The following is a 24999-nucleotide window of genomic DNA, read 5'->3' as shown; positions in this document are numbered from 1 at the left end:
GTGTAAGAAACAACATTGCCCAGCCATGGTCTAAGCCCCTCACCTCGTCCCTGTGCTTTGGGGAGCCGGAGGGACACCCGAGCCCCACGGCCCTGAGACCCCTTTGCAAAAAGCCGGCTTCCCACGGAAACAGTTTTCCTGAGGTGCAGACCCTCTCCCAAGTGGTTGTGGCAAGGTAAAGCAAATGCCCTCCACTTCTCTGGAAGAAACCACAGTCCCCAGCCATGTTCTAAGCCCTCCCATCCTCCCTGGGCTTCTGGCAGCAGGAGTGAAAAGAGAGGAGCAGAGCACTGGGACCCGTTTGACAAAAACCGGCTTCCCACGGGAAAGTCTTTCTCCACGTGCAGACATGCTCCCAGGTGCCTGTGGCAAGGGGAAGGAAATGCCATACACTGACCTGGAAGAGACCACAGGGCCCAGGCACAGTCTGAACCCTTCCCTCAACCAGGCGGTTTTGCTAGCAGGAGTTCAAGCCCAACGAACACAGCCCGGAGACCCCTGGGGCAAAAACTGCTTCCGACGAACAATAAGTGCTTGCCGTGGAACACCTATCCCAAGTGGGGGTAGCCAGCTCAATAAAATGCCACACACCCAGGTGTAAGAAACAACATTGCCCAGGCATGGTCTAAGCCCCTCACCTCGTCCCTGTGCTTTGGGGAGCCGGAGGGACAGCCGAGGCCCACGGCCCTGAGACCCCTTTGCAAAAAGCCGGCTTCCCACGGAGACAGTTTTCCTGAGGTGTAGACCCTCTCCCAAGTGGTTGTGGCAAGGTAAAGCCAATGCCCTCCACTTCTCTGGAAGAAACCACAGTGCCCACCCATGTTCTAAGCCCTCCCATCCTCCCTGGGCTTCTGGCAGCAGGAGTGAAAAGAGAGGAGCAGAGCACTGGGACCCGTTTGACAAAAACCGGCTTCCCACGGGAAAGTCTTTCTCCACGTGGAGACATGCTCCCAGGTGCCTGTGGCAAGGGGAAGGAAATGCCATACACTGACCTGGAAGAGACCACAGGGCCCAGGCACAGTCTGAACCCTTCCCTCATCCCGGCGGTTTTGCCAGCAGGAGTTCAACCCCAACGAACACAGCCCGGAGACCCCTGGGGCAAAAACGGCTTCCGACGAAGAATAGGTGCTTGCTGTGAAACACCTATCCCAAGTGGGGGTTGCCAGCTCAACAAAATGCCACACACCCAGGTGTAAGAAACAACATTGCCCAGGCATGGTCTAAGCCCCTCACCTCGTCCCTGTGCTTTCATCAGCCGGAGGAACAGCCGAGGCCCACGGGCCTGAGACCCGTTTGGCCAAAAGCCGGATTCCCACGGAAACAGTTTTCCTGAGGTGCAGACCCTATCCCAAGTGGTTGTGGCAAGGTAAAGCAAATGCCCTCCACTTCTCTGGAAGAAACCACAGTGCCCAGGCATGTTCTAAGCCCTCCCATCCTCCCTGGGCTTCTGGCAGCAGGAGTGAAAAGAGAGGAGCAGAGCACTGGGACCCGTTTGACAAAAACCGGCTTCCACGGAAAAGTCTTTCTCCACGTGCAGACATGCTCCCAGGTGCCTGTGGCAAGGGGAAGGAAATGCCATACACTGACGTGGAAGAGACCACAGGGCCCAGGCACACTCTGAACCCTTCCCTCAACCCGGCGGTTTTGCTAGCAGGAGTTCAAGCCCAAGGAACACAGCCCGGAGACCCCTGGGGCAAAAACGGCTTCCGAGGAACAATAGGTGCTTGCTGTGGAACACCTATCCCAAGTGGGGGTAGCCAGCTCAACAAAATGCCACACACCCAGGTGTAAGAAACAACATTGCCCAGGCATGGTATAAGCCCCTCACCTCGTCCCTGTGCTTTGGGGAGCCGGAGGGACACCCGAGGCCCACGGCCCTGAGACCCCTTTGCAAAAAGCCGGCTTCCCACGGAAACAGTTTTCCTGAGGTGCAGACCCTCTCCCAAGTGGTTGTGGCAAGGTAAAGCAAATGCCCTCCACTTCTCTGGAAGAAACCACAGTGCCCAGGCATGTTCTAAGCCCTCCCATCCTCCCTGGGCTTCTGGCAGCAGGAGTGAAAAGAGAGGAGCAGAGCACTGGGACCCGTTTGACAAAAACCGGCTTCCCACGGGAAAGTCTTTCTCCACGTGTAGACATGCTCCCAGGTGCCTGTGGCAAGGGGAAGGAAATGCCATACACTGACCTGGAAGAGACCACAGGGCCCAGGCACAGTCTGAACCCTTCCCTCAACCCGGCGGTTTTGCTAGCAGGAGTTCAAGCCCAACGAACACAGCCCGGAGACCCCTGGGGCAAAAACGGCTTCCGACGAACAATAGGTGCTTGCTGTGGAACATCTATCCCAAGTGGGGGTAGCCAGCTCAACAAAATGCCACACACCCAGATGTAAGAAACAACATTGCCCAGGCATGGTCTAAGCCCCTCACCTCGTCCCTGTGCTTTGGGGAGCCGGAGGGACAGCCGAGGCCCACGGCCCTGAGACCCCTTTGCAAAAAGCCGGCTTCCCACGGAGACAGTTTTCCTGAGGTGTAGACCCTCTCCCAAGTGGTTGTGGCAAGGTAAAGCCAATGCCCTCCAATTCTCTGGAAGAAACCCCAGTGCCCAGCCATGTTCTAAGCCCTCCCATCCTCCCTGGGCTTCTGGCAGCAGGAGTGAAAAGAGAGGAGCAGAGCACTGGGACCCGTTTGACAAAAACCGGCTTCCCACGGGAAAGTCTTTCTCCACGTGCAGACATGCTCCCAGGTGCCTGTGGCAAGGGGAAGTTAATGCCACACACTGACCTGGAAGAGACCACAGGGCCCAGGCACAGTCTGAACCCTTCCCTCAACCCGGCGGTTTTGCTAGCAGGAGTTCAAGCCCAACGAACACAGCCCGGAGACCCCTGGGGCAAAAACGGCTTCCGACGAACAATAGGTGCTTGCTGTGGAACACCTATCCCAAGTGGGGGTAGCCAGCTCAACAAAATGCCACACACCCAGGTGTAAGAAACAACATTGCCCAGGCATGGTCTAAGCCCCTCACCTCGTCCCTGTGCTTTGGGGAGCCGGAGGGACACCCGAGGCCCACGGCTCTGAGACCCCTTTGCAAAAAGCCGGCTTCCCACGGAAACAGTTTTCCTGAGGTGCAGACCCTATCCCAAGTGGTTGTGGCAAGGTAAAGCAAATGCCCTCCACTTCTCTGGAAGAAACCCCAGTGCCCAGGCATGTTCTAAGCCCTCCCATCCTCCCTGGGCTTCTGGCAGCAGGAGTGAAAAGAGAGGAGCAGAACACTGGGACCCGTTTGACAAAAACCGGCTTCCCACGGGAAAGTCTTTCTCCACGTGCAGACATGCTCCCAGGTGCCTGTGGCAAGGGGAAGGAAATGCCATACACTGACCTGGAAGAGACCACAGGGACCAGGCACAGTCTGAACCCTTCCCTCAACCGGCGGTTTTGCTAGGAGGAGTTCAACCCCAAGAAACACAGCCCGCAGACCCCTGGGGCAAAAACGGCTTCCGAGGAACAATAGGTGCTTGCTGTGGAACACCTATCCCAAGTGGGGGTAGCCAGCTCAACAAAATGCCACACACCCAGGTGTAAGAAACAACATTGCCCAGGCATGGTCCAAGCCCCTCACCTCGTCCCTGTGCTTTGGGGAGCCGGAGGGACATCCGAGGCCCACGGCCCTGAGACCCCTTTGCAAAAAGCCGGCTTCCCACGGAAACAGTTTTCCTGAGGTGCAGACCCTATCCCAAGTGGTTGTGGCAAGGTAAAGCCAATGCCCTCCACTTCTCTGGAACAAACCACAGTGCCCAGCCATGTTCTAAGCCCTCCCATCCTCCCTGGGCTTCTGGCAGCAGGAGTGAAAAGAGAGGAGCAGAGCACTGGGACCCGTTTGACAAAAACCGGCTTCCCACGGGAAACTCTTTCTCCACGTGTAGACATGCTCCCAGGTGCCTGTGGCAAGGGGAAGGAAATGCCATACACTGACCTGGAAGAGACCGCAGGGCCCAGGCACAGTCTGAACCCTTCCCTCAACCCGGTGGTTTTACTAGCAGGAGTTCAAGCCCAACGAACACAGCCCGGAGACCCCTGGGGCAAAAACGGCTTCCGACGAACAAAAGGTGCTTGCTGTGGAACACCTATCCCAAGTGGGGGTAGCCAGCTCAACAAAATGCCACACACCCAGGTGTAAGAAACAACATTTCCCAGGCATGGTCTAAGCCCCTCACCTCGTCCCTGTGCTTTGGGGAGCCGGAGGGACACCCGAGGCCCACGGCCCTGAGACCCCTTTGCAGAAAGCCGGCTTCCCACGGAGACAGTTTTCCTGAGGTGTAGACCCTCTCCCAAATGGTTGTGGCAAGGTAAAGCCAATGCCCTCCACTTCTCTGGAAGAAACAACAGTGCCCAGCCATGTTCTAAGCCCTCCCATCCTCCCTGGGCTTCTGGCAGCAGGAGTGAAAAGAGAGGAGCAGAGCACTGGGACCCGTTTGACAAAAACCGGCTTCCCACGGGAAAGTCTTTCTCCACGTGCAGAGATGCTCCCAGGTGCCTGTGGCAAGGGGAAGGAAATGCCATACACTGACCTGGAAGAGACCACAGGGCCCAGGCACAGTCTGAACCCTTCCCTCAACCCGGCGGTTTTGCTAGCAGGAGTTCAAGCCCAACGAACACAGCCCGGAGACCCCTGGGGCAAAAACAGCTTCCGACGAACAATAGGTGCTTGCTGTGGAACACCTATCCCAAGTGGGGGTAGCCAGCTCAACAAAATGCCACACACCCACGTGTAAGAAACAACATTGCCCAGGCATGGTCTAAGCCCCTCACCTCGTCCCTGTGCTTTGGGGAGCCGGAGAGACACCCGAGGCCCACGGCCCTGAGACCCCTTTGCAAAAAGCCGGCTTCCCACGGAAACAGTTTTCTTGAGGTGCAGACCCTATCCCAAGTGGTTGTGGCAAGGTAAAGCCAATGCCCTCCACTTCTCTGGAAGAAACCACAGTGCCCAGGCATGTTCTAAGCCCTCCCATCCTCCCTGGGCTTCTGGCAGCAGGAGTGAAAAGAGAGGAGCAGAGCACTGGGACCCGTTTGACAAAAACCGGCTTCCCACGGGAAAGTCTTTCTCCACGTGTAGACATGCTCCCAGGTGCCTGGGGCAAGGGGAAGGAAATGCCATACACTGACCTGGAAGAGACCACAGGGCCCAGGCACAGTCTGAACCCTTCCGTCAACCCGGCGGTTTTGCTAGCAGGAGTTCAAGCCCAACGAACACAGCCCGGAGACCCCTGGGGCAAAAACGGCTTCCGACGAACAATAGGTGCTTGCTGTGGAACACCTATCCCAAGTGGGGGTAGCCAGCTCAACAAAATGCCACACACCCAGGTGTAAGAAACAATATTGCCCAGGCATGGTCTAAGCCCCTCACCTCGTCCCTGTGCTTTGGGGAGCCGGAGGGACACCCGAGCCCCACGGCCCTGAGACCCCTTTGCAAAAAGCCGGCTTCCCACGGAAACAGTTTTCCTGAGGTGCAGACCCTCTCCCAAGTGGTTGTGGCAAGGTAAAGCAAATGCCCTCCACTTCTCTGGAAGAAACCACAGTCCCCAGCCATGTTCTAAGCCCTCCCATCCTCCCTGGGCTTCTGGCACCAGGAGTGAAAAGAGAGGAGTAGAGCACTGGGACCCGTTTGACAAAAACCGGCTTCCCACGGGAAAGTCTTTCTCCACGTGCAGACATGCTCCCAGGTGCCTGTGGCAAGGGGAAGGAAATGCCATACACTGACCTGGAAGAGACCGCAGGGCCCAGGCACAGTCTGAACCCTTCCCTCAACCCGGCGGTTTTGCTAGCAGGAGTTCAAGCCCAACGAACACAGCCCGCAGACCCCTGGGGCAAAAACGGCTTCCGACGAACAATAGGTGCTTGCTGTGGAAAACCTATCCCAACTGGGGGTAGCCAGCTCAACAAAATGCCACACACCCAGGTGTAAGAAACAACATTGTCCAGGCATGGTCTAAGCCCCTCACCTCGTCCCTGTGCTTTGGGGAGCTGGAGGGACTGCCGAGGCCCACGGCCCTGAGACTGCTTTGCAAAAAGCCGGCTTCCCATGGTAAGAGTTTTCCTGAGGTGCAGACTCTCTCACAAGTGGTTGTGGCAAGGTAAAGCAAATGCCCTCCATTTCTCTGGAAGAAAACACAGTGCCCAGCCATGTTCTAAGCCCTCCCATCCTCCCTGGGCTTCTGGCAGCAGGAGTGAAAAGAGAGGAGCAGAGCACTGGGACCCGTTTGACAAAAACCGGCTTCCCACGGGAAAGTCTTTCTCCACATGCAGACATGCTCCCAGGTGCCTGTGGCAAGGGGAAGGAAATGCCATACACTGACTTGGAAGAGACCACAGGGCCCAGGCACAGACTGAACCCTTCCCTCAACCCGGCGGTTTTGCTAGCAGGAGTTCAAGCCCAACGAACACAGCCCGGAGACCCCTGGGCAAAAACGGCTTCCGACGAACAATAGGTGCTTGCTGTGGAACACCTATCCCAAGTGGGGGTAGCCAGCTCAACAAAATACCACACACCCAGGTGTAAGAAACAACATTGCCCAGGCATGGTCTAAGCTCCTCACCTCGTCCCTGTGCTTTGGGGAGCCGGAGGGACACCCGAGGCCCACGGCCCTGAGACCCCTTTGCAAAAAGCCGGCTTCCCAAGGAAACAGTTTTCCTGAGGTGCAGACCATATCCCAAGTGGTTGTGGCAAGGTAAAGCCAATGCCCTCCACTTCTCTGGAAGAAACCACAGTGCCCAGCCATGTTCTAAGACCTCCCATCCTCCCTGGGCTTCTGGCAGCAGGAGTGAAAAGAGAGGAGCAGAGCACTGGGACCCGTTTGACAAAAACCGGCTTCCCACGGGAAAGTCTTTCTCCACGTGTAGACATGCTCCCAGGTGCCTGTGGCAAGGGGAAGGAAATGCCGTACACTGACCTGGAAGAGACCACAGGGCCCAGGCACAGTCTGAACCCTTCCCTCAACCCGGCGGTTTTGCTAGCAGGAGTTCAAGCCCAACGAACACAGCCCGGAGACCCCTGGGGCAAAAACGGCTTCCGACGAACAATAGGTGCTTGCTGTGGAACACCTATCCCAAGTGGGGGTAGCCAGCTCAACAAAATGCCACACACCCAGGTGTAAGAAACAACATTGTCCAGGCATGGTCTAAGCCCCTCACCTCGTCCCTGTGCTTTGGGGAGCCGGAGGGACACCCGAGGCCCACGGCCCTGAGACCCCTTTGCAAAAAGCCGGCTTCCCATGGAAACAGTTTTCCTGAGGTGCAGACCCTATCCCAAGTGGTTGTGGCAAGGTAAAGCCAATGCCCTCCACTTCTCTGGAAGAAACCACAGTGCCCAGCCACGTTCTAAGACGTCCCATCCTCCCTGGGCTTCTGGCAGCAGGAGTGAAAAGAGAGGAGCAGAGCACTGGGACCCGTTTGACAAAAACCGGCTTCCCACGGGAAAGTTTTTCTCCACGTGCAGACATGCTCCCAGGTGCCTGGGGCAAGGGGAAGGAAATGCCATACACTGACCTGGAAGAGACCACAGGGCCCAGGCACAGTCTGAACCCTTCCCTCAACCCGGCGGTTTTGCTAGCAGGAGTTCAAGCCCAACGAACACAGCCCGGAGACCCCTGGGGCAAAAACGGCTTCCGACGAACAATAGGTGCTTGCTGTGAAACACCTATCCCAAGAGGGGGTAGCCAGCTCAACAAAATGCGCACACCCAGGTGTAAGAAACAACATTGCCCAGGCATGGTCTAAGCCCCTCACCTCGTCCCTGTGCTTTGGGGAGCCGGAGGGACACCCGAGGCCCACGGCCCTGAGACCCCTTTGCAAAAAGCCGGCTTCCCACGGAAACAGTTTTCCTGAGGTGCAGACCCAATCACAAGTGGTTGTGGCAAGGTAAAGCCAATGCCCTCCACTTCTCTGGAAGAAACCACAGTCCCCAGCCATGTTCTAAGCCCTCCCATCCTCCCTGGGCTTCTGGCAGCAGGAGTGAAAAGAGAGGAGCAGAGCACTGGGACCCGTTTGACAAAAACCGGCTTCCCACGGGAAAGTCTTTCTCCACATGCAGACATGCTCCCAGGTGCCTGTGGCAAGGGGAAGGAAATGCCATACAGACCTGGAAGAGACCACAGGGCCCAGGCACAGTCTGAACCCTTCCCTCAACCCGGCGGTTTTGCTAGCAGGAGTTCAAGCCCAACGAACACAGCCCGGAGACCCCTGGGGCAAAACCGGCTTCCGACGAACAATAGGTGCTTGCTGTGGAACACCTATCCCAAGTGGGGGTAGCCAGCTCAACAAAATGCCACACACCCAGGTGTAAGAAACAACATTGCCCAGGCATGGTCTAAGCCCCTCACCTCGTCCCTGTGCTTTGGGGAGCCGGAGGGACAGCCGAGGCCCACGGCCCTGAGACCCCTTTGCAAAAAGCCGGCTTCCCACGGAGACAGTTTTCCTGAGGTGTAGACCCTCTCCCAAGTGGTTGTGGCAAGGTAAAGCCAATGCCCTACACTTCTCTGGAAGAAACCACAGTGCCCAGCCATGTTCTAAGCCCTCCCATCCTCCCTGGGCTTCTGGCAGCAGGAGTGAAAAGAGAGGAGCAGAGCACTGGGACCCGTTTGACAAAAACCGGCTTCCCACGGGAAAGTCTTTCTCCACGTGTAGACATGCTCCCAGGTGCCTGTGGCAAGGGGAAGGAAATGCCGTACACTGACCTGGAAGAGACCACAGGGCCCAGGCACAGTCTGAACCCTTCCCTCAACCCGGCGGTTTTGCTAGCAGGAGTTCAAGCCCAACGAACACAGCCCGGAGACCCCTGGGGCAAAAACGGCTTCCGACGAACAATAGGTGCTTGCTGTGGAACACCTATCCCAAGTGGGGGTAGCCAGCTCAACAAAATGCCACACACCCAGGTGTAAGAAACAACATTGCCCAGGCATGGTCTAAGCCCCTCACCTCGTCCCTGTGCTTTGGGGAGCCGGAGGGACAGCCGAGGCCCACGGCCCTGAGACCCCTTTGCAAAAAGCCGGCTTCCCACGGAGACAGTTTTCCTGAGGTGTAGACCCTCTCCCAAGTGGTTGTGGCAAGGTAAAGCCAATGCCCTCCACTTCTCTGGAAGAAACCACAGTGCCCACCCATGTTCTAAGCCCTCCCATCCTCCCTGGGCTTCTGGCAGCAGGAGTGAAAAGAGAGGAGCAGAGCACTGGGACCCGTTTGACAAAAACCGGCTTCCCACGGGAAAGTCTTTCTCCACGTGGAGACATGCTCCCAGGTGCCTGTGGCAAGGGGAAGGAAATGCCATACACTGACCTGGAAGAGACCACAGGGCCCAGGCACAGTCTGAACCCTTCCCTCATCCCGGCGGTTTTGCCAGCAGGAGTTCAACCCCAACGAACACAGCCCGGAGACCCCTGGGGCAAAAACGGCTTCCGACGAAGAATAGGTGCTTGCTGTGAAACACCTATCCCAAGTGGGGGTTGCCAGCTCAACAAAATGCCACACACCCAGGTGTAAGAAACAACATTGCCCAGGCATGGTCTAAGCCCCTCACCTCGTCCCTGTGCTTTCATCAGCCGGAGGAACAGCCGAGGCCCACGGGCCTGAGACCCGTTTGGCCAAAAGCCGGATTCCCACGGAAACAGTTTTCCTGAGGTGCAGACCCTATCCCAAGTGGTTGTGGCAAGGTAAAGCAAATGCCCTCCACTTCTCTGGAAGAAACCACAGTGCCCAGGCATGTTCTAAGCCCTCCCATCCTCCCTGGGCTTCTGGCAGCAGGAGTGAAAAGAGAGGAGCAGAGCACTGGGACCCGTTTGACAAAAACCGGCTTCCACGGAAAAGTCTTTCTCCACGTGCAGACATGCTCCCAGGTGCCTGTGGCAAGGGGAAGGAAATGCCATACACTGACGTGGAAGAGACCACAGGGCCCAGGCACACTCTGAACCCTTCCCTCAACCCGGCGGTTTTGCTAGCAGGAGTTCAAGCCCAAGGAACACAGCCCGGAGACCCCTGGGGCAAAAACGGCTTCCGAGGAACAATAGGTGCTTGCTGTGGAACACCTATCCCAAGTGGGGGTAGCCAGCTCAACAAAATGCCACACACCCAGGTGTAAGAAACAACATTGCCCAGGCATGGTATAAGCCCCTCACCTCGTCCCTGTGCTTTGGGGAGCCGGAGGGACACCCGAGGCCCACGGCCCTGAGACCCCTTTGCAAAAAGCCGGCTTCCCACGGAAACAGTTTTCCTGAGGTGCAGACCCTCTCCCAAGTGGTTGTGGCAAGGTAAAGCAAATGCCCTCCACTTCTCTGGAAGAAACCACAGTGCCCAGGCATGTTCTAAGCCCTCCCATCCTCCCTGGGCTTCTGGCAGCAGGAGTGAAAAGAGAGGAGCAGAGCACTGGGACCCGTTTGACAAAAACCGGCTTCCCACGGGAAAGTCTTTCTCCACGTGTAGACATGCTCCCAGGTGCCTGTGGCAAGGGGAAGGAAATGCCATACACTGACCTGGAAGAGACCACAGGGCCCAGGCACAGTCTGAACCCTTCCCTCAACCCGGCGGTTTTGCTAGCAGGAGTTCAAGCCCAACGAACACAGCCCGGAGACCCCTGGGGCAAAAACGGCTTCCGACGAACAATAGGTGCTTGCTGTGGAACATCTATCCCAAGTGGGGGTAGCCAGCTCAACAAAATGCCACACACCCAGATGTAAGAAACAACATTGCCCAGGCATGGTCTAAGCCCCTCACCTCGTCCCTGTGCTTTGGGGAGCCGGAGGGACAGCCGAGGCCCACGGCCCTGAGACCCCTTTGCAAAAAGCCGGCTTCCCACGGAGACAGTTTTCCTGAGGTGTAGACCCTCTCCCAAGTGGTTGTGGCAAGGTAAAGCCAATGCCCTCCAATTCTCTGGAAGAAACCCCAGTGCCCAGCCATGTTCTAAGCCCTCCCATCCTCCCTGGGCTTCTGGCAGCAGGAGTGAAAAGAGAGGAGCAGAGCACTGGGACCCGTTTGACAAAAACCGGCTTCCCACGGGAAAGTCTTTCTCCACGTGCAGACATGCTCCCAGGTGCCTGTGGCAAGGGGAAGTTAATGCCACACACTGACCTGGAAGAGACCACAGGGCCCAGGCACAGTCTGAACCCTTCCCTCAACCCGGCGGTTTTGCTAGCAGGAGTTCAAGCCCAACGAACACAGCCCGGAGACCCCTGGGGCAAAAACGGCTTCCGACGAACAATAGGTGCTTGCTGTGGAACACCTATCCCAAGTGGGGGTAGCCAGCTCAACAAAATGCCACACACCCAGGTGTAAGAAACAACATTGCCCAGGCATGGTCTAAGCCCCTCACCTCGTCCCTGTGCTTTGGGGAGCCGGAGGGACACCCGAGGCCCACGGCTCTGAGACCCCTTTGCAAAAAGCCGGCTTCCCACGGAAACAGTTTTCCTGAGGTGCAGACCCTATCCCAAGTGGTTGTGGCAAGGTAAAGCAAATGCCCTCCACTTCTCTGGAAGAAACCCCAGTGCCCAGGCATGTTCTAAGCCCTCCCATCCTCCCTGGGCTTCTGGCAGCAGGAGTGAAAAGAGAGGAGCAGAACACTGGGACCCGTTTGACAAAAACCGGCTTCCCACGGGAAAGTCTTTCTCCACGTGCAGACATGCTCCCAGGTGCCTGTGGCAAGGGGAAGGAAATGCCATACACTGACCTGGAAGAGACCACAGGGACCAGGCACAGTCTGAACCCTTCCCTCAACCGGCGGTTTTGCTAGGAGGAGTTCAACCCCAAGAAACACAGCCCGCAGACCCCTGGGGCAAAAACGGCTTCCGAGGAACAATAGGTGCTTGCTGTGGAACACCTATCCCAAGTGGGGGTAGCCAGCTCAACAAAATGCCACACACCCAGGTGTAAGAAACAACATTGCCCAGGCATGGTCTAAGCCCCTCACCTCGTCCCTGTGCTTTGGGGAGCCGGAGGGACATCCGAGGCCCACGGCCCTGAGACCCCTTTGCAAAAAGCCGGCTTCCCACGGAAACAGTTTTCCTGAGGTGCAGACCCTATCCCAAGTGGTTGTGGCAAGGTAAAGCCAATGCCCTCCACTTCTCTGGAACAAACCACAGTGCCCAGCCATGTTCTAAGCCCTCCCATCCTCCCTGGGCTTCTGGCAGCAGGAGTGAAAAGAGAGGAGCAGAGCACTGGGACCCGTTTGACAAAAACCGGCTTCCCACGGGAAACTCTTTCTCCACGTGTAGACATGCTCCCAGGTGCCTGTGGCAAGGGGAAGGAAATGCCATACACTGACCTGGAAGAGACCGCAGGGCCCAGGCACAGTCTGAACCCTTCCCTCAACCCGGTGGTTTTACTAGCAGGAGTTCAAGCCCAACGAACACAGCCCGGAGACCCCTGGGGCAAAAACGGCTTCCGACGAACAAAAGGTGCTTGCTGTGGAACACCTATCCCAAGTGGGGGTAGCCAGCTCAACAAAATGCCACACACCCAGGTGTAAGAAACAACATTTCCTAGGCATGGTCTAAGCCCCTCACCTCGTCCCTGTGCTTTGGGGAGCCGGAGGGACACCCGAGGCCCACGGCCCTGAGACCCCTTTGCAGAAAGCCGGCTTCCCACGGAGACAGTTTTCCTGAGGTGTAGACCCTCTCCCAAATGGTTGTGGCAAGGTAAAGCCAATGCCCTCCACTTCTCTGGAAGAAACAACAGTGCCCAGCCATGTTCTAAGCCCTCCCATCCTCCCTGGGCTTCTGGCAGCAGGAGTGAAAAGAGAGGAGCAGAGCACTGGGACCCGTTTGACAAAAACCGGCTTCCCACGGGAAAGTCTTTCTCCACGTGCAGAGATGCTCCCAGGTGCCTGTGGCAAGGGGAAGGAAATGCCATACACTGACCTGGAAGAGACCACAGGGCCCAGGCACAGTCTGAACCCTTCCCTCAACCCGGCGGTTTTGCTAGCAGGAGTTCAAGCCCAACGAACACAGCCCGGAGACCCCTGGGGCAAAAACAGCTTCCGACGAACAATAGGTGCTTGCTGTGGAACACCTATCCCAAGTGGGGGTAGCCAGCTCAACAAAATGCCACACACCCACGTGTAAGAAACAACATTGCCCAGGCATGGTCTAAGCCCCTCACCTCGTCCCTGTGCTTTGGGGAGCCGGAGAGACACCCGAGGCCCACGGCCCTGAGACCCCTTTGCAAAAAGCCGGCTTCCCACGGAAACAGTTTTCTTGAGGTGCAGACCCTATCCCAAGTGGTTGTGGCAAGGTAAAGCCAATGCCCTCCACTTCTCTGGAAGAAACCACAGTGCCCAGGCATGTTCTAAGCCCTCCCATCCTCCCTGGGCTTCTGGCAGCAGGAGTGAAAAGAGAGGAGCAGAGCACTGGGACCCGTTTGACAAAAACCGGCTTCCCACGGGAAAGTCTTTCTCCACGTGTAGACATGCTCCCAGGTGCCTGGGGCAAGGGGAAGGAAATGCCATACACTGACCTGGAAGAGACCACAGGGCCCAGGCACAGTCTGAACCCTTCCGTCAACCCGGCGGTTTTGCTAGCAGGAGTTCAAGCCCAACGAACACAGCCCGGAGACCCCTGGGGCAAAAACGGCTTCCGACGAACAATAGGTGCTTGCTGTGGAACACCTATCCCAAGTGGGGGTAGCCAGCTCAACAAAATGCCACACACCCAGGTGTAAGAAACAATATTGCCCAGGCATGGTCTAAGCCCCTCACCTCGTCCCTGTGCTTTGGGGAGCCGGAGGGACACCCGAGCCCCACGGCCCTGAGACCCCTTTGCAAAAAGCCGGCTTCCCACGGAAACAGTTTTCCTGAGGTGCAGACCCTCTCCCAAGTGGTTGTGGCAAGGTAAAGCAAATGCCCTCCACTTCTCTGGAAGAAACCACAGTCCCCAGCCATGTTCTAAGCCCTCCCATCCTCCCTGGGCTTCTGGCACCAGGAGTGAAAAGAGAGGAGTAGAGCACTGGGACCCGTTTGACAAAAACCGGCTTCCCACGGGAAAGTCTTTCTCCACGTGCAGACATGCTCCCAGGTGCCTGTGGCAAGGGGAAGGAAATGCCATACACTGACCTGGAAGAGACCGCACGGCCCAGGCACAGTCTGAACCCTTCCCTCAACCCGGCGGTTTTGCTAGCAGGAGTTCAAGCCCAACGAACACAGCCCGCAGACCCCTGGGGCAAAAACGGCTTCCGACGAACAATAGGTGCTTGCTGTGGAAAACCTATCCCAACTGGGGGTAGCCAGCTCAACAAAATGCCACACACCCAGGTGTAAGAAACAACATTGTCCAGGCATGGTCTAAGCCCCTCACCTCGTCCCTGTGCTTTGGGGAGCTGGAGGGACTGCCGAGGCCCACGGCCCTGAGACTGCTTTGCAAAAAGCCGGCTTCCCATGGTAAGAGTTTTCCTGAGGTGCAGACTCTCTCACAAGTGGTTGTGGCAAGGTAAAGCAAATGCCCTCCATTTCTCTGGAAGAAAACACAGTGCCCAGCCATGTTCTAAGCCCTCCCATCCTCCCTGGGCTTCTGGCAGCAGGAGTGAAAAGAGAGGAGCAGAGCACTGGGACCCGTTTGACAAAAACCGGCTTCCCACGGGAAAGTCTTTCTCCACATGCAGACATGCTCCCAGGTGCCTGTGGCAAGGGGAAGGAAATGCCATACACTGACTTGGAAGAGACCACAGGGCCCAGGCACAGACTGAACCCTTCCCTCAACCCGGCGGTTTTGCTAGCAGGAGTTCAAGCCCAACGAACACAGCCCGGAGACCCCTGGGCAAAAACGGCTTCCGACGAACAATAGGTGCTTGCTGTGGAACACCTATCCCAAGTGGGGGTAGCCAGCTCAACAAAATACCACACACCCAGGTGTAAGAAACAACATTGCCCAGGCATGGTCTAAGCTCCTCACCTCGTCCCTGTGCTTTGGGGAGCCGGAGGGACACCCGAGGCCCACGGCCCTGAGACCCCTTTGCAAAAAGCCGGCTTCCCAAGGAAACAGTTTTCCTGAGGTGCAGACCATATCCCAAGTGGTTGTGGCAAGGTAAAGCCAATGCCCTCCACTTCTCTGGAAGAAACCACAGTGCCCAGCCATGTTCTAAGACCTCCCATCCTCCCTGGGCTTCTGGCAGCAGGAGTGAAAAGAGAGGAGCAGAGCACTGGGACCCGTTTGACAAAAACCGGCTTCCCACGGGAAAGTCTTTCTCCACGTGTAGACATGCTCCCAGGTGCCTGTGGCAAGGGGAAGGAAATGCCGTACACTGACCTGGAAGAGACCACAGGGCCCAGGCACAGTCTGAACCCTTCCCTCAACCCGGCGGTTTTGCTAGCAGGAGTTCAAGCCCAACGAACACAGCCCGGAGACCCCTGGGGCAAAAACGGCTTCCGACGAACAATAGGTGCTTGCTGTGGAACACCTATCCCAAGTGGGGGTAGCCAGCTCAACAAAATGCCACACACCCAGGTGTAAGAAACAACATTGTCCAGGCATGGTCTAAGCCCCTCACCTCGTCCCTGTGCTTTGGGGAGCCGGAGGGACACCCGAGGCCCACGGCCCTGAGACCCCTTTGCAAAAAGCCGGCTTCCCATGGAAACAGTTTTCCTGAGGTGCAGACCCTATCCCAAGTGGTTGTGGCAAGGTAAAGCCAATGCCCTCCACTTCTCTGGAAGAAACCACAGTGCCCAGCCACGTTCTAAGACGTCCCATCCTCCCTGGGCTTCTGGCAGCAGGAGTGAAAAGAGAGGAGCAGAGCACTGGGACCCGTTTGACAAAAACCGGCTTCCCACGGGAAAGTTTTTCTCCACGTGCAGACATGCTCCCAGGTGCCTGGGGCAAGGGGAAGGAAATGCCATACACTGACCTGGAAGAGACCACAGGGCCCAGGCACAGTCTGAACCCTTCCCTCAACCCGGCGGTTTTGCTAGCAGGAGTTCAAGCCCAACGAACACAGCCCGGAGACCCCTGGGGCAAAAACGGCTTCCGACGAACAATAGGTGCTTGCTGTGAAACACCTATCCCAAGAGGGGGTAGCCAGCTCAACAAAATGCGCACACCCAGGTGTAAGAAACAACATTGCCCAGGCATGGTCTAAGCCCCTCACCTCGTCCCTGTGCTTTGGGGAGCCGGAGGGACACCCGAGGCCCACGGCCCTGAGACCCCTTTGCAAAAAGCCGGCTTCCCACGGAAACAGTTTTCCTGAGGTGCAGACCCAATCACAAGTGGTTGTGGCAAGGTAAAGCCAATGCCCTCCACTTCTCTGGAAGAAACCACAGTCCCCAGCCATGTTCTAAGCCCTCCCATCCTCCCTGGGCTTCTGGCAGCAGGAGTGAAAAGAGAGGAGCAGAGCACTGGGACCCGTTTGACAAAAACCGGCTTCCCACGGGAAAGTCTTTCTCCACATGCAGACATGCTCCCAGGTGCCTGTGGCAAGGGGAAGGAAATGCCATACAGACCTGGAAGAGACCACAGGGCCCAGGCACAGTCTGAACCCTTCCCTCAACCCGGCGGTTTTGCTAGCAGGAGTTCAAGCCCAACGAACACAGCCCGGAGACCCCTGGGGCAAAACCGGCTTCCGACGAACAATAGGTGCTTGCTGTGGAACACCTATCCCAAGTGGGGGTAGCCAGCTCAACAAAATGCCACACACCCAGGTGTAAGAAACAACATTGCCCAGGCATGGTCTAAGCCCCTCACCTCGTCCCTGTGCTTTGGGGAGCCGGAGGGACAGCCGAGGCCCACGGCCCTGAGACCCCTTTGCAAAAAGCCGGCTTCCCACGGAGACAGTTTTCCTGAGGTGTAGACCCTCTCCCAAGTGGTTGTGGCAAGGTAAAGCCAATGCCCTACACTTCTCTGGAAGAAACCACAGTGCCCAGCCATGTTCTAAGCCCTCCCATCCTCCCTGGGCTTCTGGCAGCAGGAGTGAAAAGAGAGGAGCAGAGCACTGGGACCCGTTTGACAAAAACCGGCTTCCCACGGGAAAGTCTTTCTCCACGTGTAGACATGCTCCCAGGTGCCTGTGGCAAGGGGAAGGAAATGCCGTACACTGACCTGGAAGAGACCACAGGGCCCAGGCACAGTCTGAACCCTTCCCTCAACCCGGCGGTTTTGCTAGCAGGAGTTCAAGCCCAACGAACACAGCCCGGAGACCCCTGGGGCAAAAACGGCTTCCGACGAACAATAGGTGCTTGCTGTGGAACACCTATCCCAAGTGGGGGTAGCCAGCTCAACAAAATGCCACACACCCAGGTGTAAGAAACAACATTGCCCAGGCATGGTCTAAGCCCCTCACCTCGTCCCTGTGCTTTGGGGAGCCGGAGGGACAGCCGAGGCCCACGGCCCTGAGACCCCTTTGCAAAAAGCCGGCTTCCCACGGAGACAGTTTTCCTGAGGTGTAGACCCTCTCCCAAGTGGTTGTGGCAAGGTAAAGCCAATGCCCTACACTTCTCTGGAAGAAACCACAGTGCCCAGCCATGTTCTAAGCCCTCCCATCCTCCCTGGGCTTCTGGCAGCAGGAGTGAAAAGAGAGGAGCAGAGCACTGGGACCCGTTTGACAAAAACCGGCTTCCCACGGGAAAGTCTTTCTCCACGTGTAGACATGCTCCCAGGTGCCTGTGGCAAGGGGAAGGAAATGCCATACACTGACCTGGAAGAGACCACAGGGCCCAGGCACAGTCTGAACCCTTCCCTCAACCCGGCGGTTTTGCTAGCAGGAGTTCAAGCCCAACGAACACAGCCCGGAGACCCCTGGGGCAAAAACGGCTTCCGACGAACAATAGGTGCTTGCTGTGGAACACCTATCCCAAGTGGGGGTAGCCAGCTCAACAAAATGCCACACACCCAGGTGTAAGAAACAACATTGTCCAGGCATGGTCTAAGCCCCTCACCTCGTCCCTGTGCTTTGGGGAGCCGGAGGGACACCCGAGGCCCACGGCCCTGAGACCCCTTTGCAAAAAGCCGGCTTCCCATGGAAACAGTTTTCCTGAGGTGCAGACCCTATCCCAAGTGGTTGTGGCAAGGTAAAGCCAATGCCCTCCACTTCTCTGGAAGAAACCACAGTGCCCAGCCACGTTCTAAGACGTCCCATCCTCCCTGGGCTTCTGGCAGCAGGAGTGAAAAGAGAGGAGCAGAGCACTGGGACCCGTTTGACAAAAACCGGCTTCCCACGGGAAAGTTTTTCTCCACGTGCAGACATGCTCCCAGGTGCCTGTGGCAAGGGGAAGGAAATGCCATACACTGACCTGGAAGAGACCACAGGGCCCAGGCACAGTCTGAACCCTTCCCTCAACCCGGCGGTTTTGCTAGCAGGAGTTCAAGCCCAACGAACACAGCCCGGAGACCCCTGGGGCAAAAACGGCTTCCGACGAACAATAGGTGCTTGCTGTGGAACACCTATCCCAAGAGGGGGTAGCCAGCTCAACAAAATGCGCACACCCAGGTGTAAGAAACAACATTGCCCAGGCATGGTCTAAGCCCCTCACCTCGTCCCTGTGCTTTGGGGAGCCGGAGGGACACCCGAGGCCCACGGCCCTGAGACCCCTTTGCAAAAAGCCGGCTTCCCACGGAAACAGTTTTCCTGAGGTGCAGACCCAATCCCAAGTGGTTGTGGCAAGGTAAAGCCAATGCCCTCCACTTCTCTGGAAGAAACCACAGTCCCCAGCCATGTTCTAAGCCCTCCCATCCTCCCTGGGCTTCTGGCAGCAGGAGTGAAAAGAGAGGAGCAGAGCACTGGGACCCGTTTGACAAAAACCGGCTTCCCACGGGAAAGTCTTTCTCCACATGCAGACATGCTCCCAGGTGCCTGTGGCAAGGGGAAGGAAATGCCATACAGACCTGGAAGAGACCACAGGGCCCAAGCACAGTCTGAACCCTTCCCTCAACCCGGCGGTTTTGCTAGCAGGAGTTCAAGCCCAACGAACACAGCCCGGAGACCCCTGGGGCAAAAACGGCTTCCGATGAACAATAGGTGCTTGCTGTGGAACACCTATCCCAAGTGGGGGTAGCCAGCTCAACAAAATGCCACACACCCAGGTGTAAGAAACAACATTGCCCAGGCATGGTCTAAGCCCCTCACCTCGTCCCTGTGCTTTGGGGAGCCGGAGGGACACCCGAGGCCCACGGCCGTGAGACCCCTTTGCAAAAAGCCGGCTTCCCACGGAAACAGTTTTCCTGAGGTGCAGACCCAATCCCAAGTGGTTGTGGCTAGGTAAAGCCAATGCCCTCCACTTCTCTGGAAGAAACCACAGTCCCCAGCCATGTTCTAAGCCCTCCCATCCTCCCTGGGCTTCTGGCAGCAGGAGTGAAAAGAGAGGAGCAGAGCACTGGGACCCGTTTGACAAAAACCGGCTTCCCACGGGAAAGTCTTTCTCCACATGCAGACATGCTCCCAGGTGCCTGTGGCAAGGGGAAGGAAATGCCATACAGACCTGGAAGAGACCACAGGGCCCAGGCACAGTCTGAACCCTTCCCTCAACCCGGCGGTTTTGCTAGCAGGAGTTCAAGCCCAACGAACACAGCCCGGAGACCCCTGGGGCAAAAACGGCTTCCGACGAACAATAGGTGTTTGCTGTGGAACACCTTTCCCAAGTGGGGGTAGCCAGCTCAACAAAATGCCACACACCCAGGTGTAAGAAACAACATTGCCCAGGCATGGTCTAAGCCCCTCACCTCGTCCCTGTGCTTTGGGGAGCCGGAGGGACAGCCGAGGCCCACGGCCCTGAGACCCCTTTGCAAAAAGCCGGCTTCCCACGGAGACAGTTTTCCTGAGGTGTAGACCCTCTCCCAAGTGGTTGTGGCAAGGTAAAGCCAATGCCCTCCACTTCTCTGGAAGAAACCACAGTGCCCAGCCATGTTCTAAGCCCTCCCATCCTCCCTGGGCTTCTGGCAGCAGGAGTGAAAAGAGAGGAGCAGAGCACTGGGACCCGTTTGACAAAAACCGGCTTCCCACGGGAAAGTCTTTCTCCACGTGTAGACATGCTCCCAGGTGCCTGTGGCAAGGGGAAGGAAATGCCATACACTGACCTGGAAGAGACCACAGGGCCCAGGCACAGTCTGAACCCTTCCCTCAACCCGGCGGTTTTGCTAGCAGGAGTTCAAGCGCAACGAACACAGCCCGGAGACCCCTGGGGCAAAAACGGCTTCCGACGAACAATAGGTGCTTGCTGTGGAACACCTATCCCAAGTGGGGGTAGCCAGCTCAATAAAATGCCACACACCCAGGTGTAAGAAACAACATTGCCCAGGCATGGTCTAAGCCCCTCACCTCGTCCCTGTGCTTTGGGGAGCCAGAGGGACAGCCGAGGCCCACTGCCCTGAGACCCCTTTGCAAAAAGCCGGCTTCCCACGGATCAGTTTTCCTGAGGTGTAGACCCTCTCCCAAGTGGTTGTGGCAAGGTAAAGCCAATGCCCTCCACTTCTCTGGAAGAAACCACAGTGCCCAGCCATGTTCTAAGCCCTCCCATCCTCCCTGGGCTTCTGGCAGCAGGAGTGAAAAGAGAGGAGCAGAGCACTGGGACCCGTTTGACAAAAACCGGCTTCCCACGGGAGAGTCTTTCTCCACGTGCAGACATGCTCCCAGGTGCCTGTGGCAAGGGGAAGGAAATGCCATACACTGACCTGGAAGAGACCGCAGGGCCCAGGCACAGTCTGAACCCTTCCCTCAACCCGGCGGTTTTGCTAGCAGGAGTTCAACCCCAACGAACACAGCCCGGAGACCCCTGGGGCAAAAACAGCTTCCGACGAACAGTAGGTGCTTCCTGTGGAAAACCTATCCCAAGTGGGGGTAGCCAGGTCAACAATGCCACACACCCAGGGGTAAGAAACAACATTGGCCAGGCAAGGTCTAAGCCCCTCAACTCGTCCCTGTGCTTTGGGGAGCTGGAGGGACAGCCGAGGCCCACGGCCATGAGACCCCTTTGCAAAAAGCCGGCTTCCCACGGAAACAGTTTTCCTGAGGTGCAGACCCTATCCCAAGTGGTTGTGGCAAGGTAAAGCAAATGCCGTCCAATTCTCTGGAAGAAACCACAGTGCCCAGCCATGTTCTAAGCCCTCCCATCCTCCCTGGGCTTCTGGAAGCAGGAGTGAAAAGAGAGGAGCAGAGTACTGGGACCCGTTTGACAAAAACCGGCTTCCCATGGGAAAGTCTTCCTCCACGTGCAGACATGCTCCCAGGTGCCTGTGGCAAGGGGAAGGAAATGCCATACACTGATCTGGAAGAGACCACAGGGCCAGGCACAGTCTGAACCCTTCCGTTATCCCGGCGGTTTTGCTAGCAGGAGTTCAACTCCAAGGAACACAGCCCGGAGACCCCTGGGGCAAAAACGGCTTCCGACGAACAATAGGTGCTTGCTGTGGAACACCTATCCCAAGTGGGGGTAGCCAGCTCAACAAAATGCCACACACCCAGGTGTAAGAAACAACATTGCCCAGCCATGGTCTAAGCCCCTCACCTCGTCCCTGTGCTTTGGGGAGCCGGAGGGACACCCGAGGCCCACGGCCCTGAGACCCCTTTGCAAAAAGCCGGCTTCCCACGGAAACAGTTTTCCTGAGGTGCAGACCCTCTCCCAAGTGGTTGTGGCAAGGTAAAGCAAATGCCCTCCACTTCTCTGGAAGAAACCACAGTGCCCAGCCATGTTCTAAGCCCTCCCATCCTCCCTGGGCTTCTGGAAGCAGGAGTGAAAAGAGAGGAGCAGAGTACTGGGACCCGTTTGACAAAAACCGGCTCCCATGGGAAAGTCTTCCTCCACGTGCAGACATGCTCCCAGGTGCCTGTGGCAAGGGGAAGGAAATGCCATACACTGATCTGGAAGAGACCACAGGGCCAGGCACAGTCTGAACCCTTCCGTTATCCCGGCGGTTTTGCTAGCAGGAGTTCAACTCCAAGGAACACAGCCCGGAGACCCCTGGGGCAAAAACGGCTTCCGAGGAACAATAGGTGCTTGCTGTGGAAAACCTATCCCAAGTGGGGGTAGCCAGGTAAACCAAATGCCACACACCCAGGTGTATGAAACAACATTGCCCAGGCATGGTCTAAGCCCCTCACCTCATCCTTGTGCTTTTGGGAGATGGAGGGACACCCGAGGCCCACGGCCCTGAGACCTGTTGGGCGAAAATCTGGCTTCCCACGGAAACAGTTTTCCTGAGGTGCAGACCCTCTCACAAGTGGTTGTGGCAAGGTAAAGCAAATGCCGTCCAATTCTCCTGAAGAAACCACAGTGCCCAGCCATGTTCTAAGCCCTCCCATCCTCACTGGGCTTCTGGCAGCAGGAGTGAAAAGAGAGGAGCACAGCACTGGGACCCGTTGACGAAAACCGGCTTTCCACAGGAAAGTCTTCCTCCATGTGCAGACATGCTCCCAAGTTCCCGTGGCAAGGTGGAGGAAACGCCATACACTGACCTGTAAGAGACGACAGGGCCCAGGCACAGTCTGAGGCCTTCCCTCATCACGGTGGTTTTGCTAGCCAGAGTTCAACCCCAATGAACCCAGCCCGGAGACCCCTGGGGCAAAAACGGCTTCCGAGGAACAATATGCTCTTGCTGTGGAAAACCTATCCCAATTGGGGGTTGACAGGTAATTAAAATGCCACACACCCAGGTGTAAGAGACAACATTGCCCAAGCATGGTCTAAGCCCTTCACCTCGTCCCTGTGCTTTTGGGAGCCCGAGGGACACCCGAGACCAACGGCCCTTAGACCCGATTGGCAAAAAGCCGGCTTCCCACGGAAACAGTTTTCCTGAGGTGCAGACCCTCTCACAAGTGGTTGTGGCAAGGTGAAGCAAATCCCATCCACTTCTCTGGAAGAAACCACAGTGCCCAGCCATGTTCTAAGCCCTCCCATCCTCACTGGCCTTCTGGCAGCAGTAGTGAAAGAGTGGAGCACAGCATGAGACCCGTTAGACAAAAACTGGCTTCCCACGGGAAAGTCTTTCTCCACGTGCAGACGTGCTCCCCAGTGCCTGTGGCTGGGTGAAGGAAATGTCATACACTGATCTGTAAGAGACCACAGGGCCCAGGCACAGTCTGAGCCCTTCCCTCATCCCGGCGGTTTTTCTAGCAGGAGTTCAACCCCAACGAACCCAGCACGGAGACACCTGGGGCAGAAACGGCTTCCGACAAGCAATATGCTCTTACTGTGGAAAACCTATCCCAAGTGGGGATAGCCAGGTAAACAAAATGCCACACACCCAGGTGAAAGAAACAACATTGCCCAGGCTTGGTCTAAGCCCCTCACCTCGTCCCTGTGCTTTTGGGAGACCGAGCGACACCCGAGGCCCACAGTCCTGAGACCCATTTGGCAAAAAGCCGGCTTCCCACGGAAACAGTTTTCCTGTGGTGCAGACCCTCTCACAAGTGGTTGTGGCAAGGTAAAGCAAATGCCATCCACGATTCTGAAGAAACCACAGTGCCCAGCCATGTTCTAAGCCCTCCCATCATCACTGGGCTTCTGGGAGCTGGACTGAAAATAGGGTAGCAAAGTACTGGGACCCTTTGACAAAAACCGGCGTCCCACAAAAAAGTCTGTCTCCACGTGCAGACATGCCCCCAAGTGCCTGTGGCAAGGTGAAGGAAATGCCATACACTGACCTGGAAGAGACCACAGGGCCCAGGCACAGTCTGAACCCTTCCCTCAACCCGGCGGTTTTGCTTGCAGGAGTTCAAGCCCAACGAACACAGCCCGGAGACCCCTGGGGCAAAAACGGCTTCCGACGAACAATAGGTGCTTGCTGTGGAACACCTATCCCAAGTGGGGGTAGCCAGCTCAACAAAATGCCACACACCCAGGTGTAAGAAACAACATTGCCCAGGCATGGTCTAAGCCCCTCACCTCGTCCCTGTGCTTTGGGGAGCCGGAGGGACAGCCGAGGCCCACGGCCCTGAGACCCCTTTGCAAAAAGCCGGCTTCCCACGGAGACAGTTTTCCTGAGGTGTAGACCCTCTCCCAAGTGGTTGTGGCAAGGTAAAGCCAATGCCCTCCACTTCTCTGGAAGAAACCACAGTGCCCAGCCATGTTCTAAGCCCTCCCATCCTCCCTGGGCTTCTGGCAGCAGGAGTGAAAAGAGAGGAGCAGAGCACTGGGACCCGTTGGACAAAAACCGGCTTCCCACGGGAAAGTCTTTCTCCACGTGCAGACATGCTCCCAAGTGCCTGTGGCAAGGTGAAGGAAATGCCATACACTGACCTGGAAGAGACCACGGGCCCAGGCACAGTCTGAGCCCTTCCCTCATCCCGGCGGTTTTGCTAGCAGGAGTTCAACCCCAACGAACACAGCCCGGAGACCCCTGGGGCAAAAACGGCTTCCGCGGAGCAATATACCTTTGCTGTGGAAAACCTATCCCAAGTGGGGGTAGCCAGGTAAACAAAATGCCACACACCAGGTGTAAGAAACAACATTGTCCAGGCATGGTCTAAGCTCCTCACCTCGTCCCTTTGCTTTGGGGAACCGGAGGGGCAACCGAAGCCCACGGGTTGAGACCCGTTTGGTCAAAAGCCAGCTTCCCACGGAAACAGTTTTCCTGAGGTGCAGACCCTCTCCCAAGTGGTTGTGGCAAGGTAAAGCAAATGCCATCCACTTCTCTGGAAGAAACCACAGTGCCCAGGCATGTTCTAAGCCCTCCCATCCTCACTGGGCTTCTGGCAGCAGGAGTGAAAAGAGAGGAGCACAGCACTGGGACCCGTTTGACAAAACCCGGCTTCCCACGGGAAAGTCTTTCTCCACGTGCAGAAATGCTCCCAAGTGCCTGTGGCAAGGCGAAGGAAATGCCATACACTGACCTGAAAGAGACCACAGGGCCCAGGCACAGTCTGAGCCCTTCCCTCATCCCGGCGGTTTTGCTAGCAGGAGTTCAACCCCAACGAACACAGCCCGGAGACCCCTGGGGCCAAAACGGCTTCCGACGAGCAATATGCTCTTGCTGTGGAAAAAATATCCCAAGTGGGGGTAGCCAGGTAAAGAAAATGCCACACACCCAGGTGTAAGAAACAACATTGCCCAGGCATGATCTAA

This window comes from Ursus americanus, unplaced genomic scaffold (assembly GCF_024610735.1).
Source record: "Ursus americanus isolate L20-20 unplaced genomic scaffold, mUrsAme1.1.p SCAF_71, whole genome shotgun sequence".
NCBI lineage: Eukaryota > Metazoa > Chordata > Mammalia > Carnivora > Ursidae > Ursus > Ursus americanus.
Note: the sequence above shows the minus strand (reverse complement) of the source record.